Here is an 18,363-nt window from a genome sequence, read left to right as displayed (position 1 = left end):
TCGGAAAAAATAAAAAAAAAATTTTAAAGTTTTTTTTTTAAATTTTCAGTTTTTCGAGATTTTTCGAATTTCGCCATTTTTTTTCTCATAAAAAACTTCAATCAATTCTGCAATCATCCCCACTAATCCCGGAGTGGGCCGATTTTTTTAATTGAAAAAAAAATTTTCAAAAATAAAAATTTTTTTTTTATCAATTTTATTTATATAACAAAAAAAATGTAAGAAAATGATTTTTACGTAACGTAGATAAGTATTGAATACGAATGTATATGTATACCGGCCTAATGCAGTTGCTGGACAGCGAAAGCGAGTCATTTTAATCGTAGATTACCATAATATATAAAGAAAAGAATACTTAAAAATCATTTTCTTACATTTTTTTGTTATATAAATAAAATTGATAAAAAATTTTTTTTTCAATTAAATAAAAAAAAAAAATCGGCCCACTCCGGGATTAGTGGGGAACTTTTTTATGAGAGAAAAAAAAAAATGGCGAAATTCGAAAAATCTCGAAAAACTGAAAATTTAAAAAAAAAACTTTAAATATTTTTTTGTATTTTTTCCGAAAATTACATTTAAAAACAAATTAAAAAAAAAAGATCCCAAACGGTCAATTTTTGAAAAAGTTATATGCATTTTGAAAACAAAAACGGTGTTTTTTTTTAAATTCATAACTTTTTTTGAGTTGGATGAAAAAATTTGAAAAAATTCTGTAAAACGTCTTTCGTAAGCTAGAAAAAGAAGAAAAACTTTCAGCCAATTCTAAAGGGATCGGGTTCAAAATTGGTCAAAATGGGATGGAATACCCCATATATATACAATTGCATGTAATAATATGTGTGTGCGAGATTGTGTATACTTAAGTAAGTTGGGAATTTTGTTGTTGTTAATAGTACATTATATGGCCAATAAATTGAGCAAAGCTCTCTGGCATTTCATATGACTAAATAAGTGTTGAGAGTTGAAAGATAGTTGATTCATGATAATGGGAATTTGATGCAATTTGAAAATTAATTTTCGATTAAAAGGTGCATAGGAGTGAGTGTAGGATATTTTCTGAATGCAGATAATTTTTTTTTTGGCTAAGGCATGGTTCCAGGAAAAACTGTATTTGTGTAAGCGCTACACTGAAGAGGAGAACTAAAGAACATTATTAACAATAAAAAACTACTTGGCCTCAGCTTTCATATTGTAATGATTTCAAAAACGAAACTGTTGGGGAATGATACCGAAATAATCCTCGTTGGATCCTCAAAAAAATCCCATAATCATGAAATTATTCCAACACACATTAAACTATTATGGTTTCAGGAATGATCCAGGAAACAAATTATCAAAAACTGATCCCGTTAGAAAGCCAAAAATAATCTATATTGGAACGATTTTCCGCCATCCCTTGACACATTTTTTTTTTCGGCACAACGCCGAAACCGATTTGCCTCGAAACCAAATTTGACAAGCGATGACGGAAAATCGTTCCAATATACATCATTTATCCACCATGTCGGAAAATCAACAAAACAAAGTAAGCCAAAAATGATGACAAATTTATTTCGAAAATTCTTCCCTTCCCTTAAGTCCCTTGCAAAAATGTTAAGGCTCTGCCAAATGATATTGAGCAAGACCACCAGCTCTGGGATAAATTGATAGAACATCCCCAAGCCATTCAAAACCAAACGAGGGCCTTAAACAGGGCACCTTCTATGGCTTGATGTCTTTAACCTTATGATGGATCAGATAGTTCGAGCAGCAGATCTGAACGGAAATCTATTATAAGAACGTCAAAATGCGAGCGCCTTAACAAACGCGCTGTACGCTCTGTCTTTTCTTGATTAGATAGAGAGGTAAAAGAGAGAGGCCTTCCGGTAAATGAGGACAAGACGAGTTATTTTATGTCATCCAAAAAAGAATCGGCGTGTTATCGCTTGGCAGCCATGCCACTGTCGACTTCGAAGAACTTTGAGATCTAGCATTAACGTCGAAAACAATGGCGGCTAGGAAACCAAAAGGAGTGTAAATATTTCCAAAAAGTGCTACTTTTGACTGAGTAGGCATTTGAAAACTTAAGTCCTCTCTCGACGAACAAAAAAATCACACTCTACAAGTCGCACATCATACCTGTCCTGATGTGTGGCTAGGTATCATGGACAGTGTCGAGCAAAAATAAGGTGTAACTTGGAGTGTTCGCGAAAAAAATTCTCTTGAAAATGTATTATTTTGTCCGTTATGTCGACACTGAATGTCGAAGAAGGTGTAATGATAAGCTAAATGAACGTTAGGCAAATACGAATATAGTGCAGCGGGTTAAAGCCCAAAGGCTTCGCAAGCTAGATCATGTTCTGCGGTTGGATAATCGTTACCGCAGTTTGGAAGCAGAGGTAAGAGGAGACATCCACTGATTTGGCAGAGACAGGTAGAGGAATACTTGTACCTTATTTGTAGGTAGCCAGGTAATGCTTTATTATAAGGTCTAGTTCTCGTGCTTATCTTGCGGCCTCCTTTTCTATTCTGAACTCATTTTGGTTCAAACCAAGCAAAAACGATTCAGAATCTACCACTAATGAACTTGAGTGGGTGAAAATGCTGTTTACCAGTTGTAGCTTTGAAAAAAAAAAAATGCTTATGCCAAATTTCGTTCGGATTGGGAGATTTTTTTTTAACTTATGTCATTGAAAGTACTTGGGAAAGAGTAACAAAAAAAGGGACCGGTTCACTACCTTTTTCAAAATTTGGTGAAGTTTGTTATTAGCTCAACCATAGAATAAAGTCAAACGTAGTTAATACCATAGAGGTATATAACCGGTTTAGATTATCTTCACTTAGTCTATATAATTTGGCAGGGACACTATCCCAATGTAATACCTTTAAGAGCTTGTTAAACTTCCGAATTTTCTTCTTCTAAATGTGGGTAGTACCACGCCCATATTCCAGAGCTGTTAGGATCTTATATCTTTCGTCATAAAACCAATCCACCTACCAAATTTCATTAGCTCAGCAGTGTTTGTTTTTGAACTATCTCATATTTCTAAATTTTGGAAGTGGGCGTGGCTATCGTTCGCTTTCGCTTATATTTAATACCAATCTATTCTGGATGCAGATTCGCCCGTACTGGAGGTTTACGCCGGTTTTCTTACTTGAAGCTTGATTTTTCTATTTAAAAAAATAATATTTAGGAAAGGGTTTGTTTGTATGTATTTAAGGAAATCAACGTTTTGGCCGTTTTGGAAAGATCCGGGGTTTCTTCCTTAAAATCTAGCAGATGGTTCAAAAATTTTCAGGAGTAGCTCCTTGCGGAGGGATTGTCCATCGTCCAGTTACTCCAGTGAGGCTTCGAACCCAACTCCGGTCTTTGGAATTGGTACTGCGTCTGCTGAAAAGAAATAGAGATACATAATAACGTCACACTTTTGTCTGTATATCTCGTGCAAATCGTAGTTTTACCTGGGGTTATCTCCTAATAATCGTCGTGAACACAATTCTTTAAATCATTTGTGGCTCCTTGGCGGTCACGCGCAAAGGCGACTTACGGTTGATATTAATGACCTTTTCATACTCATGGCTCTCGTGGCACAGTCTTAACGATTTACACCAACGCTTGCCTATTATTGAACGCGGCAAAGTTCCCCTCCAGTTTTTTTGGCTATTTTTAAAATCTACAATTCCCGATGTGCGAACAGTAGCATTCCCGACCACCAGTCGCTACCACGCCTCCTGACCCTCACACCATATGCCACACACCTCGCCCTCGAAATCATAAGCACTCTAAGTGGATGCCATTGCGTAACTCATGGGTGAAAATCGTATAACACAGCCCACAGAAAAAAAGGGGTCTGTTCAACAGAGGAGACAGGTCAATTCTTATGGATTTTCGGTCGCTGAACACGAATCCGTTGTTAGCTCTTGTTTTTTTTTTTTTTAACCTCACAAAACTCCAGTTTTTCGTTTCAAAAACTAGAAAAACGGAACATCTTTGAGATTAGAAAAAAAAGAACCAACTTTTGAATTCTGACAACGGATTCGTGTTCAGCGACCAAAAATCTAGAAGAATTGACCTGTCTCCTCCGTTGAACATTCCACTTTTTTTTCTGTGGGGCTGTGTAATCCTCGACGAATTTACATAATTAAAATTTTACAGGGACCCTGGATAAAATTTTTAAAATGTAGACCAAAGTTTGCAGACGTTTGTTTTTACAACAGTGATTTCAATAGCCTACGTTAAATCAACCCGATATTTTAGAATGAAAGTCGACCGATTTTAAGTTGAAAGATTTTAACTGCTGTTTTCGGGCTTTATGATATAAGAGCTCATTATGGATGACCGCGTAGCTTCAGTTTTCAGACTAGTTCGACTGTCCACTACGTTAGGGTAGTAGCACACACGGTCATTAGTTCGACTGTCTTGGGAAAGCTTTTGCTTCACCACTTTGAGTGTTCTTGCGAAGGACAAAGCCTCACCTTGTGAAAGGAGCCGTAACGTGCAGGTGATATTTAACTATAATCAATGGGATTCACTCCAAGGGACTAGTTTTGAATAGCGCCCCCAACTTTAGGAAATGTCAAACCGGGAGACTTGGGTGTTGAAGGATGAAGTCTGAAAATAAAATTTAAATTTCAGACACGATTGTATTGTTACGAATTTACTGCAATTTCTTTTATTTGCAACCTTCTATTAACGTTCAAATCACTAAACTATTGAATAACAAGTGCAAAATGGCCTTTATTAAAGTACTTCACAATAACGCTTATACTTCGCAACTGATAGCTTGCTTAAATCAAACTGATTGTCATACCTCAACTGTTGCTGCTTTTATACTGTGCGGTTTCCTCGTTGACATATTTCTAGGTGCTTCTATTTCCAGAACTTACTAGTTATCAGCTATAAAATTACTCAGCTGTGAATACAGATGCACGATTTATAGCTTCTCTCATAGCCCATGCGCGTGTATATGTGAGTGATGTTTGCACAAATGATTGCATACTTTTGGGAGTATCTCATATATATGCATGTGTTTGTGCGTTACTCTCCGCTGCTCGTATGGACATATAGGTAGACATAATGATTGATTTGTTGATGTGAATACGAGTCACTGCTTAGTATCGGCTTAGAGATGATACTATCCCATAGTGTTGCTAATATTCGTCACACTGCCCTCCACAAATTTCCTGATCTAAACGCCACCAGCTTCTCCAAATGAACCACTTTTCTATTTCGTGGTTTCCCAATGGTTTGTATGCGGTAGATGGTATAACTGATCTTCTTCACAATATCGTTCCCACGGTTCACAACAGTAGTGCGCCCTGGCTTGAAACTACCCTCGCATTCCTTCTGAGAAATTCTTTCCTTCGTTTGTGTGCGTCCTTTTGGTTTTGTTAATGCCAGTGTTTCTCTCACAGGTACTTTTGATTTCGCTTTATTTGGCCCATTCGATCCATCAACCTTTACCTTTGCCTTTCGTGGTCTTTGTCGAATCTTTTATACCAGCACTCGATTACTGCTGAACCCTTTCTCCAAACTCTGCATATCGATCCTGATGTCATGATCGACTAAAAAGTGCACTCCCAATATGACTTCATCAACGATCTCTGCCACAACGAATTTGTGTAGAACCGTGACCTTACCAATTAAGACTTCACATAACACTTCTCCCTGGACTTGGTTATACTCGCGAGACCGTACGCAACCTTGCTCCAGGTAATGGCTTTACTCTCCAGATGACCAAATCAGATCGAATCAAGGAATCAGATGCCCTCGTATCTACAGTCAGTACACGCACCTTGCCATTTCCTTTGACGGTAAGACTGCTCTTCCAATTTGCGAGATAGATATCACAGGACAATTAACAGCTGGAGCTAACTCTCGATCTTTACATCTGGTACGCTCTTGCTCATCTCCTCCAGCTTTGCGTTTACGGCCACTCAAGTTGGAAAATAGCAGTGATGCGCATCCGTTGATACCACCATCGACCATATCCGACCAATTTCCAACATGAACATTAAATGGCCTAAACAGTTTTCAACGAATAGAAAATATGGTAACGCCCCGCATTTATTTCCACATGGTCATAAGGAATAACCCCCTAAGCCCTATGTAAAAGTATAGCAGTTAGGCAGTTATTCCTTCTGACCATATGACAAAATGTTGCATACTTTTCTGCGAACTTGATATGGTTTCAGGTATTTTTTGCGATGGATTTTTAGTGGTAGTGAAATTTGGGACTAGGGGGTTGTTCTCAATATGGCTTTCCCTTTCGAGTATCATGTAATATATCAGTTATTCACTTTTTTAAAATTAAAGGCGCTTTAATTATAGTCAAGCAAAGCAAATAAAATTATCTTCTTCTTCTGCAAATATGCAATCCAAATACGCTTTTACAGTTATTAAGTGGAAAATGCTTAAAATATTGCTTGTAATTAAAAAGTTATAAAAGTTTCTTCAAGTTCTTTACAGTTCAAAATCGAACCACACTCATACACTCTCAAACATATTCGTTCGAAGTCTCAATGTTAGTGACAATAAATTGTATTTCTATAAAATTTTTGCTTAACACCTCAAGTGTTAAATTTGTTGCCAACAATATATTTTTACAACTTTGTTGTCTATTCAGTAAATAATGTGTTTGTATAGGTATGTACAAATTTTTATTTGAAGCGTGTGCCACAAAGTATGTTTTGCGGTAACTTGCTAGCGGAGCGTTGGCGTAAGGGAAAGTTATGCACTTTAAATTTTATTTCAGCTATTTTCAATTCAATTGTTGTTGACAGTGATGTCTTTGTTGCATACATAATCTTTGTATGTCTGTAAATATTCGCACACGTATTCGTATAGAAAAAAAGGTTTTATTCAAGAACGTTTTAAATCCAACGATTTTGTTTTTGATTTGATGGATATTTAAATGTAGACAAGACATAACGAATGCATACTTAATTTTAAATATTTTTTCATGTAAAAATATGCATGATAGGGTGGCCCAAAAGCAACAATCTTCCAGCATTATATATGGGGCTTTTCACGTCAAGTGTTTCCACTCAAAAGCCTGATAGCTCAAAAATCAACTAAAGTTGGTCAAAATGTTGTCAGAGTAGGATACATCACTTGTGTAAAAAGAGTGACTTAAATATGAATAGACGGCGTTGATACAGGGTGTCGAAAATTATTTTTTTTTCCTTGTGACTTTTTATACTCAGTTGAGCAGAGCTCACAGAGTATATTAACTTTGATTGGATAACGGTTGGTTGTACAGGTATAAAGGAATCGAGATAGATATAGACTTCCATATATCAAAATCATCAGTATCGAAAAAAAATTTGATTGAGCCATGTCCGTCCGTCCGTTCGTCCGTCTGCCCGTTAACACGATAACTTGAGTAAATTTTGAGGTATCTTGATGAAATTTGGTATGTAGATTCCTGGGCACTCATCTCAGATCGCTATTTAAAATTAACGATATCGGACTATAACCACGCCCACTTTTTCGATATCGAAAATTTCGAAAAACCGAAAAAATGCGATAATTCATTGCCAAAGGCGGCTAAAGCAATGAAACTTGGTAGATGGGTTGACGTTATGACGCAGAATAGAAAATTAGTAAGATTTTGGACAATGGGCGTGGCACCGCCCACTTTTACAAGAAGGTAATTTAAAAGTTTTGCAAGCTGTAATTTGGGAGTCGTTGAAGATATCATGATGGGATTTGGCAGGAACGTTACTACTCTTACTATATATGTGCTAAATAAAAATTAGCAAAATTGGATGAAGAACACGCCCACTTTTTAAAAAAAAATTTTTTTAAATTCCAATTTTAACAAAAAATTTAATATCTTTACTGTATATAAGTAAATTAAGTCAAAATTCAACTCCAGTAATAATATGATGCAACAAAATACAAAAATAAAAGAAAATTTCAAAATGGGCGTGGCTCCGCCCATTTTCATTTAGTTTGTCTAGGACATTTTTAATGCCATAAATCGAACAAAAATTTACCAATCCTTCTCAAATTTGGTAGAGGCATAGACTCTATGACGGTAACTGTTCTCTGTGAAAATGGGCGAAATCGGTGGAAGTCACGCACAGTTTTTATACACAGTCCACCGTCTGTCCTTCCGCTCGGCCGTAAACACAATAACTTGAGCAAAAACCGATATATCTTTACTAAACTTAGCCCACGTACTTACCGGAACTCACTTTATCTTGTTATAAAAAATGGCCGAAATCCTACCATAACCACGCCCACTTTATCGATATCGAAAATTACGAAAAATGAAAAAAAAAATGCCATAATTCTATACCAAATACGAAAAAAGGGATGAAACATGGTAACTGGATTGGTTTATTGACGCAAAATATAACTTTGGAAAAAACTTTGTAAAATGGGTGTGACACCTACCATATTAAGTAGAAGAAAATGAAAAAGTTCTACAAGGCGAAATCAACAGCCCTTGGAATATTGGCAGGAATACTGTTAGTGGTATTGCATATATAAATAAATTAGCAGTACCCGACAGATGATTTTCTGGATCACCTGGCCCACATTTTTTTCGATATCGCGAGAACGCCTTCACATATACATCTAAGAGCCACTCGCTTTTAAACCCTCATTAATACCTTTAATTTGATATCCATATCGTACAAACACATTCTAGAGTCACCCCTGGCCCACCCTAATGGCGATATCTCGAAAAGGCATCCACCTAATGCCCACTCCCTCTTAAAATGCTCAGTAACACCTTTCGTTTGATACCCATATCGTACAAACATTCTAGAGTCACCCCTGGCCCACCCTAATGGCGATATCTCGAAAAGGCGTCCACCTATAGACCTAATGTCCACTCCCTCTTAAAATGCTCAGTAACACCTTTCGTTTGATACCCATATCGTACAAACATTCTAGAGTCACCCCTGGCCCACCCTAATGGCGATATCTCGAAAAGGCGTCCACCTATAGACCTAATGCCCACTCCCTCTTAAAATGCTCAGTAACACCTTTCGTTTGATACCCTTATCGTACAAACATTCTAGAGTCACCCCTGGCCCACCCTAATGGCGATATCTCGAAAAGGCGTCCACCTATAGACCAAATGCCCACTCCCTCTTAAAATGCTCAGTAACACCTTTCGTTTGATACCCATATCGTACAAACATTCTAGAGTCACCCCTGGCCCACCCTAATGGCGATATCTCGAAAAGGCGTCCACCTATAGACCTAATGCCCACTCCCTCTTAAAATGCTCAGTAACACCTTTCGTTTGATACCCATATCGTACAAACATTCTAGAGTCACCCTTGGTCCACCTTTATGGCGATATCTCGAAAAGGCGTCCACCTATAGAACTAAGGATTACTCCCTTTTAAAATACTCATTACCACCTTTCATTTGATACCCATATCGTACAAACACATTCTAGAGTCACCCTGGCCCACCCTAATGGCGATATCTCGAAAAGGCGTCCACCTATAGACCTAATGCCCACTCCCTCTTAAAATGCTCAGTAACACCTTTCGTTTGATAGCCATATCGTACAAACACATTCTAGAGTCACCCCTGGCCCACCCTAATGACGATATCTCGAAAAGGCGTCTACCTATAGACCTAATGCCCACTCCCTATAAAAATGCTCAGTAACACCTTTCGTTTGATACCCATATCGTACAAACATTCTAGAGGCAGACCTGGCCCACCCTAATGGCGATATCTCGAAAAGGCGTCCACCTATAGACCTAATGCCCACTCCCTCTTAAAATGCTCAGTAACACCTTTCGTTTGATACCCATATCGTACAAACACATTCTAGAGTCACCCCTGGCCCACCCTAATGACGATATCTCGAAAAGGCGTCCACCTATAGACCTAATGCCCACTCCCTCTTAAAATGCTCAGTAACACCTTTCGTTTGATACCCATATCGTACAAACATTCTAGAGTCACCCTTGGTCCACCCTAATGGCGATATCTCGAAAAGGCGTCCACCTATAGACCTAATACCCACTCTCTCTTAAAATTCTCAGTAACACCTTTCGTTTGATACCCATATCGTACAAACACATTCTAGATTCACCTCTGGCCCACCCTAATGACGATATCTCGAAAAGGCGTCCACCTATAGACCTCATGCCCACTCCCTCTTAAAATGCTCAGTAACACCTTTCGTTTGATACCCATATCGTACAAACATTCTAGAGTCACCCCTGGCCCACCCTAATGACGATATCTCGAAAAGGCGTCCACCTATAGACCTAATGCCCACTCCCTATTAAAATGCTCAGTAACACCTTTCGTTTGATACCCATATCGTACAAACATTCTAGAGTCACCCCTGGCCCACCCTAATGGCGATATCTCGAAAAGGCGTCCACCTATAGACCTAATACCCACTCCCTCTTAAAATGCTCAGTAACACCTTTCGTTTGATACCCATATCGTACAAACACATTCTAGATTCACCCCTGGCCCACCCTAATGACGATATCTCGAAAAGGCGTCCACCTATTGACCTCATGCCCACTCCCTCTTAAAATGCTCAGTAACACCTTTCGTTTGATACCCATATCGTACAAACATTCTAGAGTCACCCTTGGTCCACCTTTATGGCGATATCTCGAAAAGGCGTCCACCTATAGAACTAAGGATTACTCCCTTTTAAAATACTCATTACGATCTTTCATTTGATACCCATATCATACAAACACATTCTAGAGTAACCCCTGGCCCACCCTAATAGCGACATTTCGAAAAGGCGTCCACCTATAGACCTAATGCCCACTCCGTCTTAAAATGCTCAGTAACACTTTTCGTTTGATACCCATATCGTACAAACATTCTAGAGTCACCCCTGGCCCACCCTAATGGCGATATCTCGAAAAGGCTATAGACCTAATGCCCACTCCCTCTTAAAATGCTCAGTAACACCTTTCATTTGATTCCCATATCGTACAAACACATTCTAGAGACACCCCTGGTCCACCTTTATGGCGATATCTCGAAACGGCGTCCACCTATGGAACTAAGGATCACTCCTTTGCAAAATACTCATTAACAGCTTTCATTTGATACCCATATCGTACAAACATATTCTAGAGTCACCCTGGTCCACCTTTATGGCGATTTCGCGAAAAGGCGTTCACCTATAGAACTAAAGCCCATTCCCTTTTAAAATACTCATTACCACCTTTCATTTGATACCCATATCGTACAAACACATTCTAGAGTCACCCCTGGTCCACCTTAATGGCGATATCTCGAAAAGGCGTCCACCGATAGACCTAAGGCCCACTCCCTCTTAAAATGCTCAGTAACACCTTTCATTTGATACACATATCGTACAAACAAATTCTAGAGTCAGCCCTGTTCCACCTTTATGGCGATATCCCTAAATGGCGTCCATCCATAGAACTATGGCCTACTCTCTCTTAAAATACTCTTTAATACCTTCCATTTGATACACATGTCATACAACCACATTCCAGGGTTACCCTAGGTTCATTTTCGTACATGGTGATTTTCCTAATTTTGCCTCCATAGCTCTCAACTGAGTATGTAATGTTCGGTTACATCCGAACTTAGCCTTCCTTACTTGTTTCAATAAATATTTAGATAAATATTCATTTATCTCCCTAATGAGGAGTACTCTCGCCTCATTGTGTAGGTATTGTCCTGGGGACATACGAAGGCAGTCCGTAGCGGTTCTGAGGGCAGTGTTTTCTTCCGGTGAGTAACCTTTAGACTTGGCGACCATATCGGACACGAGTAGCATTCAATCGGCCGGCCAATTGCTTTGTATGTGGTAATGAGCGTTTCTTTGGTTTTACCCCATGTGCTGCCGGCAAGAGATTTGAGGATTTTACTACGGCTCTGGAATTTTGAATTGCGATTTCATTTTCTCATTCATCTCCTGATTGAACGTCACACCCAAGATTTTAAGGTGTAAGACAGTCGGTAGCGTAATGCCGTCGACGTGGATGTCGAATAGGGTCAACATTTGCCGTGTACATGTTGTAAATAAGGTCGCCAATGATTTGGTCGGTGACAATGTCAGATTTCGCGTGGCGACAAAGGTAGAGAGATTAAGGAGATAGCTGTTTATTTTATTACAAACTCATCGATGTGTGGGAATGGGCTTGTGGCCATAATTGCGCAGTCATCGGCGTAGAAATCGATAGTGGTTGCTTCTGTTGGTGAAGGTAGCTTCGATATGTAGAAGTTAAATAAATGCGGGGATAGGACACCATCCTGTGGGAACCCTTGCTTAACTCGTCTGGGTTAAGATGTTATGTTTCTGAATTGCACCGATGCTTGCCGACCGGAAATATAATTTGCGGTCCACCTTATGTGACTTGGAGGAAGGGACGACCCTTTCAAGTCTTGCAGTAACGTGCCGTGATTGACCGTATCAAAAGCTTCTGATAGCTCTGGCGTAACGAGTGCTGTCCTGCTTCATGGCCATTTATAAAAAATATATTAACACAACTAGAATACACACTTTGTTCTTTTAAACGATGGAAAGAAAACAAATTTTCATATACTTGATTTCATACACTGAAATTTTACCATTTCAAAGAACAAGATTTCAGATTCCAGCGCTGGAAATTTGAATAGTAATAAAGCAATGAATTCGATCTGAAATGACTTCCCGGCTTCGGGGTTTGTTTTGTTCTTCAAAATGTATTTTGAGGTTTGTTAAATGATTAATATGCCATTTAATTTTCATGAAAGTTATAATCTTATATATTATTTTTAATTGCTGTTTTTAGTTACGGGTCCCTTTTTCGCTCTTATTTGGAATCCAAATCTATAAATAAAGTTTTGGTTGTAAAGGTGGAGATACGGGCTATTAGCGAGCTTTGGGCAATTTTGGTCGTAGTGCTTTTGTTTAGCTATATTTTATTAAAATTATTTGTTAAAAAAAACGTTTATGAGCACACAACGAAATCTTTTTCTACTATGGCACTATTGTGAATATTTGCACTGCATTACCGGCAGTTGATACCATACGCTAGATGGCAGCGCAAGTTGTAAGTTTTAATTGGTTGATAGAACTTATTTCTGTTGATATTTGATTAGAGACTATTATATTGGTTGCGCAAGATGCGCACGGGTGCGGCTCGTAATCTAATATCTAATATCTAATCTAATATACATCTAATATATATTATAAATGGCAAAGTTTGGATGTTAAGATGTTTGGATGTTTGGATGTTTAGATGTTTGGATGTTTGGATGTTTGGATGTTTGGATGTTTGGTTGTTTGGATGTTTGGATGTTTGGATGTTTGTCCAGACGTTTGTCTTTGTGACTCAATAACGCAAGAACGGCTGGACCGATTTGGATGAAATTTTGCACACATATAGCCAATAGTCTAGAAGGATCTACTAGCTATATATTTTTCAAAAGGGGCGTGGTCCCCGCCCCCTAGGAACAGTTATAATTTAATTATTATATTTTTTCGTCTTTGCGACTGAATCACGCCAGAATGGCTACACGGATTTTGATGAAATTTGGGACACAGACAGTAGTCTACTAGCGAAATTTTTTTCGAACATAGAAAGAGGGGTGGGGGTCCCACGACCCCTTCGAGAAATTATTTTTCAATAATTTTTACACATTATAACTTTACGTATACTGGCCTTCACCAATATTACAGAGTCAAGGGGTCAAATAAGTCGAGGGCTTACAAAGTAAGCAGTGACACCCTCCGCCCGCCCCCCTTTATCTCCCCCTCTGGTGTAAAATCCATAAATTGTTATAACTCAATCTAAATTTTCTCCTAAATCAATAGTTTTTGGTATCTGGTACATACAGAACGAGATCTAGACAATTTTGGAGGAACGATCAGTGGTCCTCTCCTCTACTCCCGCCATCCGCCCTCCATCAATTGTTTTTATTAGCACGCTTTTATTAGCTTTACCTGTATGTTTCTATCTAACTTTTTATTCGTTCCAACGCGCCTGTTGCCTTATTAACATGGTTTTATAATTATCTTCACCCTATTTGTAATCCCGTTTGAGTCATCTCGTGACCCTTCAGGGATCATTTCTGGATGGTTTTCGGGATCCGTCCGCGATCCCGCCGGGGTCATTTCTGGACTTTTTCGGGACTATTCCGGGATTATTTTGGGACCCTTCCGGGATCATTTGTGTATAGTTTTCGGGATTCGTCCGGGATTCCGTCGGGATTATTTTGGGACATTTTCGGGACTATTCCGGGATCATTTCGGGACTATTTCGCGATCATTTGGGGACCTTTCCGGCATCATTTCTGGACGGTTTTCGGGATCCGTCCGGGATCCCGTCGGGGTCATTTCGGAACTTTTTCTCGACTAAGACGGGATCATTTGGGGAGCCTTTCGGCACCATTTCTGGATGGTTTTCGGGATCCGTCCGGGTCCCGTCGGGGTCATTTCTGGACTTTTTCTCGACTGATACGGGATCATTTGAGGACCCTTTCGGCATCATTTCTGGATGGTTTTCGGGTTCCGTCCGGATCCCGTCAGGGTCATTTCGGGGCCCTTTCTCGACTAATACGGGATCATTTGGGGACCCTTTCGGCATCATTTCTGTGTGGTTTTCGGGATCCTTTCGGGATCCCTTCAGGGTCATTTTGGGACTTTTTCTCGACTAATACGGGTTCCTTTGAGGTACCTTGCGGCATCATTTCTAGATGGTTTTCGGGATCCATCAGGGATCCCGTCGGGGTCATTTCTGGACTTTTTCGCGACTAATACGGGATCATTTGGGGTAGCTTCCGGCATCATTGCTAGATGGTTTTAGGGATCCGTCCGGGATCCCGTCTTGGTCATTTCGGGACTTTTTCTCGACTTATACGGGATCATTTGGGGACTCTTTCGGCATCATTTCTCGATGGTTTTCGGGATCCGTCCGGAACCCGTCGGGGTCATTTCGGAACTTTTTCTCGACTAATACGGGATCATTTGGGGACGCTTTCGGCATCATTTCTGGATGGTTTTCGGGATCCGTCCGGGATCCCGTCGGGGTCATTTCGGGACTATTTCGGGATCATTTGGGGTACCTTCCGGCATTATTTCTAGATGGTTTTCGGGATCCGTCCGGGATCCCGTCGGGGTCATTTCGGGACTTTTTCTCGACTAATACGGGATCATTTGGGGACGCTTTCGGCATCATTTCTGGATGGTTTTCGATATCCGTCCGGGATCCCGTCTTGGTCATTTCGGGACTTTTTCTCGACTTATACGGGATCATTTGGGGACCTTTTCGGCATCATTTCTGTATGGTTTTCGGGATCCGTTCGGGATCCCTTCAGGGTAATTTTGGGACTTTTTCTCGACTAATACGGGTTCATTTGAGGTACCTTCGGGATCATTTGGGGACGCTTTCGGCATCATTTCTGGATGATTTTCGGGATCCGTCCGGGATCCCGTCTTGGTCATTTCGGGACTTTTTCTCGACTTATACGGGATCATTTGGGGACCCTTTCGGCATCATATCTGGATGCTTTTCGGGATCCGTCCGGGAACCAGTCGGGTTCATTTCGGGACTTTTTCTCGACTAATACGGGATCATTTGGGGACGCTTTCGGCATCATTTCTGTATGTTTTTCGGGATCCGTCCGGGATCCCGTCGGGGTCATTTCGGGACTATTTCGGGATCATTTGGGGTACCTTCCGGCATCATTTCTAGATGGTTTTCGGGATCCGGCCGGGATCCCGTCAGGTTCATTACGGAACTATTTCGGGATCCTTTGGGGTACCTTCCGGCATCATTTCTATATGGTTTTGAGGATCCGTCCGGGATTCCGTCGGGGTCATTTCGGGAATTTTTCTCGAAGAATACGGGATCATTTGGGACGCTTTCGGCATCATTTCTGGATGGTTTTCGGGATCCGTCCGGTATCCCGTCGGGGTCATTTCGGGACTATTTCGGGATCATTTGGGGTACCTTCCGGCATCATTTCTAGATGGTTTTCGGGATCCGTCCGGGATCCCGTCGGGGTCATTTCGGTACTATTTCGGGATCATTTGAGGTACCTTCCGGCACCATTTCTAGATGGTTTTAGGGATCCGTCCGGGATCCCGTCAGGGTCATTTCGGGACTATTTCGGGATACCTTCCGGCATCATTTCTGGATAGTTTTCGGGATCCATCCGGGATCCCGACGGGGTCAATTCAGGACTTTTTCTTGACTAATACGGGATGATTTGGGGACCTTTTCGGCATTATTTCTGGATGCTTTTCGGGATCCGTCAGGAATCCCGTCGGGTTCATTTCGGGACTTTTTCGGGACTAATACGGGATAATTAGGGGAGCCTTTCGGCATCATTTCTGGATGGTTTTCGGGATCCGTACGGGATCCTGCCAGGGTGATTTCGGGACTATTTCGGGATCATTTGGGGTACCTTCCGGCATCATTTCTATATGATTTTGAGGATCCGTCCGGCATCCCGTCGGGGTTATTTCGGGACTTTTTATCGACTGGTATCGGATCATTAGGGGACCCTTTCGGCATAATTTCTGGATGGTTTTCGGGATCCGTCCGGGATCCCTTCCGGGTCATTTCGGAACTTTTTTGGGACTATTTGGGGATCATTTGGGGTATTTTCCGGCATCATTTCTGTATGGTATTCGGGATCATTTGGGGTCCCTTCCGGCATAATTTCTGGATGGTTTTCGGTCATTTCGGGACTATTAGGGGATCTTTTGAGGACATTCCGGCATCATTTCTGGATAGTTTTTGGGATCCGTGAGGGATCCCGTCGGGGTAATTTCTGGACTTTTCAGATATTGTTTCGGGATTATTTTGGGTTTCCAAGATCATTTCTGGATGGATTTCGAGATCTGTCCGGGATACCGTCAGGGTCATTTAGGAGTCCGTTCGAGATCCCGTCAGGGTCATTTCGGGACTATTAGGGGATCATTTGAGGACCTTTCCGGCATCATTTCTGGATAGTTTTCGGAATCCGTCTGGGATCCCGTCGGGGTCATTTCAGGACTTTTTCGGGACTAATACGGGATCATTTTGGGACACTTCCGGAATCATTTCTGTATGGTTTTCGCGATCCGTCGTGGATCCCCTAAGGACCCTTCCTGAATATTTTCTGGATGGTTTTTGAGAAACGTCCGGGAGCCCGTCAGGGTCATTTCGGAACTTTTTCGGTATTATTTCGGGATCATTTTGGTACCCTTCAGGCATCATTTCTTTGTGGTTCTCTGGATAAGTCTAGAATCGTGTCGTTTTCAATTCGGGTGTTTTGGGACTATTCCGGGAACTTTTGGAGACCCTTCCGTGGCATTTCTAAATGGTTTTCGGGATCTGTCCCCGATAGCGTCGGGGTCATTTCGTGGATTTTTCTGGATAATTTCGGGATCATTTGGGGATCCTGTCAGGTTATCAGCTCATTTAGTTCTTTTTTTACTCAATTACAAAAATAAAATGTATTGGACAGAAACATCTTTTTAAACAGATAACTTGATAAGCAGGCTAACGTGAATATCCCATATATTTAATTTTCTCCTTGCGGACGGGGCCGCGGGTAAAGGCTAGTATATTATAAATGGCAAAGTTTGGATGTGAAGATGTTTGGATGTTTGGATGTTTGTCCAGACGTTTGTCTTTGTGACTCAATCACGCAAGAACGGCTGGACCGATTTCGATGAAATTTTGCACTCATATAGCCAATAGTCTAGAAGGATCTACTAGCTATATATTTTTGAAAAGGTCCCCGCCTCCTAGGTAGAGTTATAATTTAATTATTATATTTTTTCGTCTTTCCGACTAAATCACGCCAGAATGGCTACACGGATTTTGATGAAATTTGGGACACGGACAGTAGTCTACTAGCGAATTTTTTTTCGAACATGGAAAGAGGGGTGGGGGTCCCAAGACCCCTTCGAGCAATTACTTTTTAATAATTTTACACATTATAACTTTACGTATACTGGCCAATATCACAGACTCAAGGGGTCAAATAAGTCGAGGGCTTACAAAGTAAGCAGTGACACCCTCCGCCCCCCTTTATCTACCTCTCTGCTGTAAAATCTATAAATTGTTATAACTCAATATAAATTTTCTCCTAAATCAATATTTTTTGGTATCTGGCACATACAGATCGAGATCTAGACAATTTTGGAGGAACGATCAGTGGTCCTCTCCTTTTACTCCCGCCATCCGCCCTCCTTCAATTGTTTTTATTAGCACGCTTTTATTAGCTTTACCTGTATGTTTCTATGTAACTTTTCATTCGCTCCAATGCGCCTGCTGCCTTATTAACAGGGTTTTATAATTAGCTTCACCTTATTTGTAATCCCGTAAGGGTGATATCGAGACCCTTCCGGGATCATTTCTGGATGGTTTTCGGGATCGGTCCGGGATCCCGCCGGGGTAATTTCGGGACTTTTT

The 18,363-nt window shown here is 40.5% G+C and overlaps 1 protein-coding gene and 1 long non-coding RNA gene across 20 annotated transcripts in view; one reads left to right on the top strand and one right to left on the bottom strand.

Moving 5' to 3' along the window:
- LOC137237381 (uncharacterized) overlaps positions 1 to 18,363 on the top strand; it is a 617,434-nt gene that overhangs the window by 197,570 nt on the left and 401,501 nt on the right. The window lies entirely within an intron of this gene.
- The window catches only part of LOC137237383 (uncharacterized), a 253,773-nt gene that overhangs the window by 72,022 nt on the left and 163,388 nt on the right, over positions 1 to 18,363 (bottom strand). For both annotated transcript variants that reach the window (XR_010948930.1, XR_010948929.1), the window contains exon 2: positions 12,542 to 12,782. This is a non-coding gene — a long non-coding RNA (uncharacterized lncRNA). The remainder of the gene's footprint in view (positions 1 to 12,541; positions 12,783 to 18,363) is intronic.

The sequence above is a fragment of the Eurosta solidaginis genome, chromosome 1 (assembly GCF_040869045.1).
Source record: "Eurosta solidaginis isolate ZX-2024a chromosome 1, ASM4086904v1, whole genome shotgun sequence".
Taxonomy (NCBI): domain Eukaryota; kingdom Metazoa; phylum Arthropoda; class Insecta; order Diptera; family Tephritidae; genus Eurosta; species Eurosta solidaginis.
This window is presented reverse-complemented; position numbering and strand designations above follow the sequence as displayed.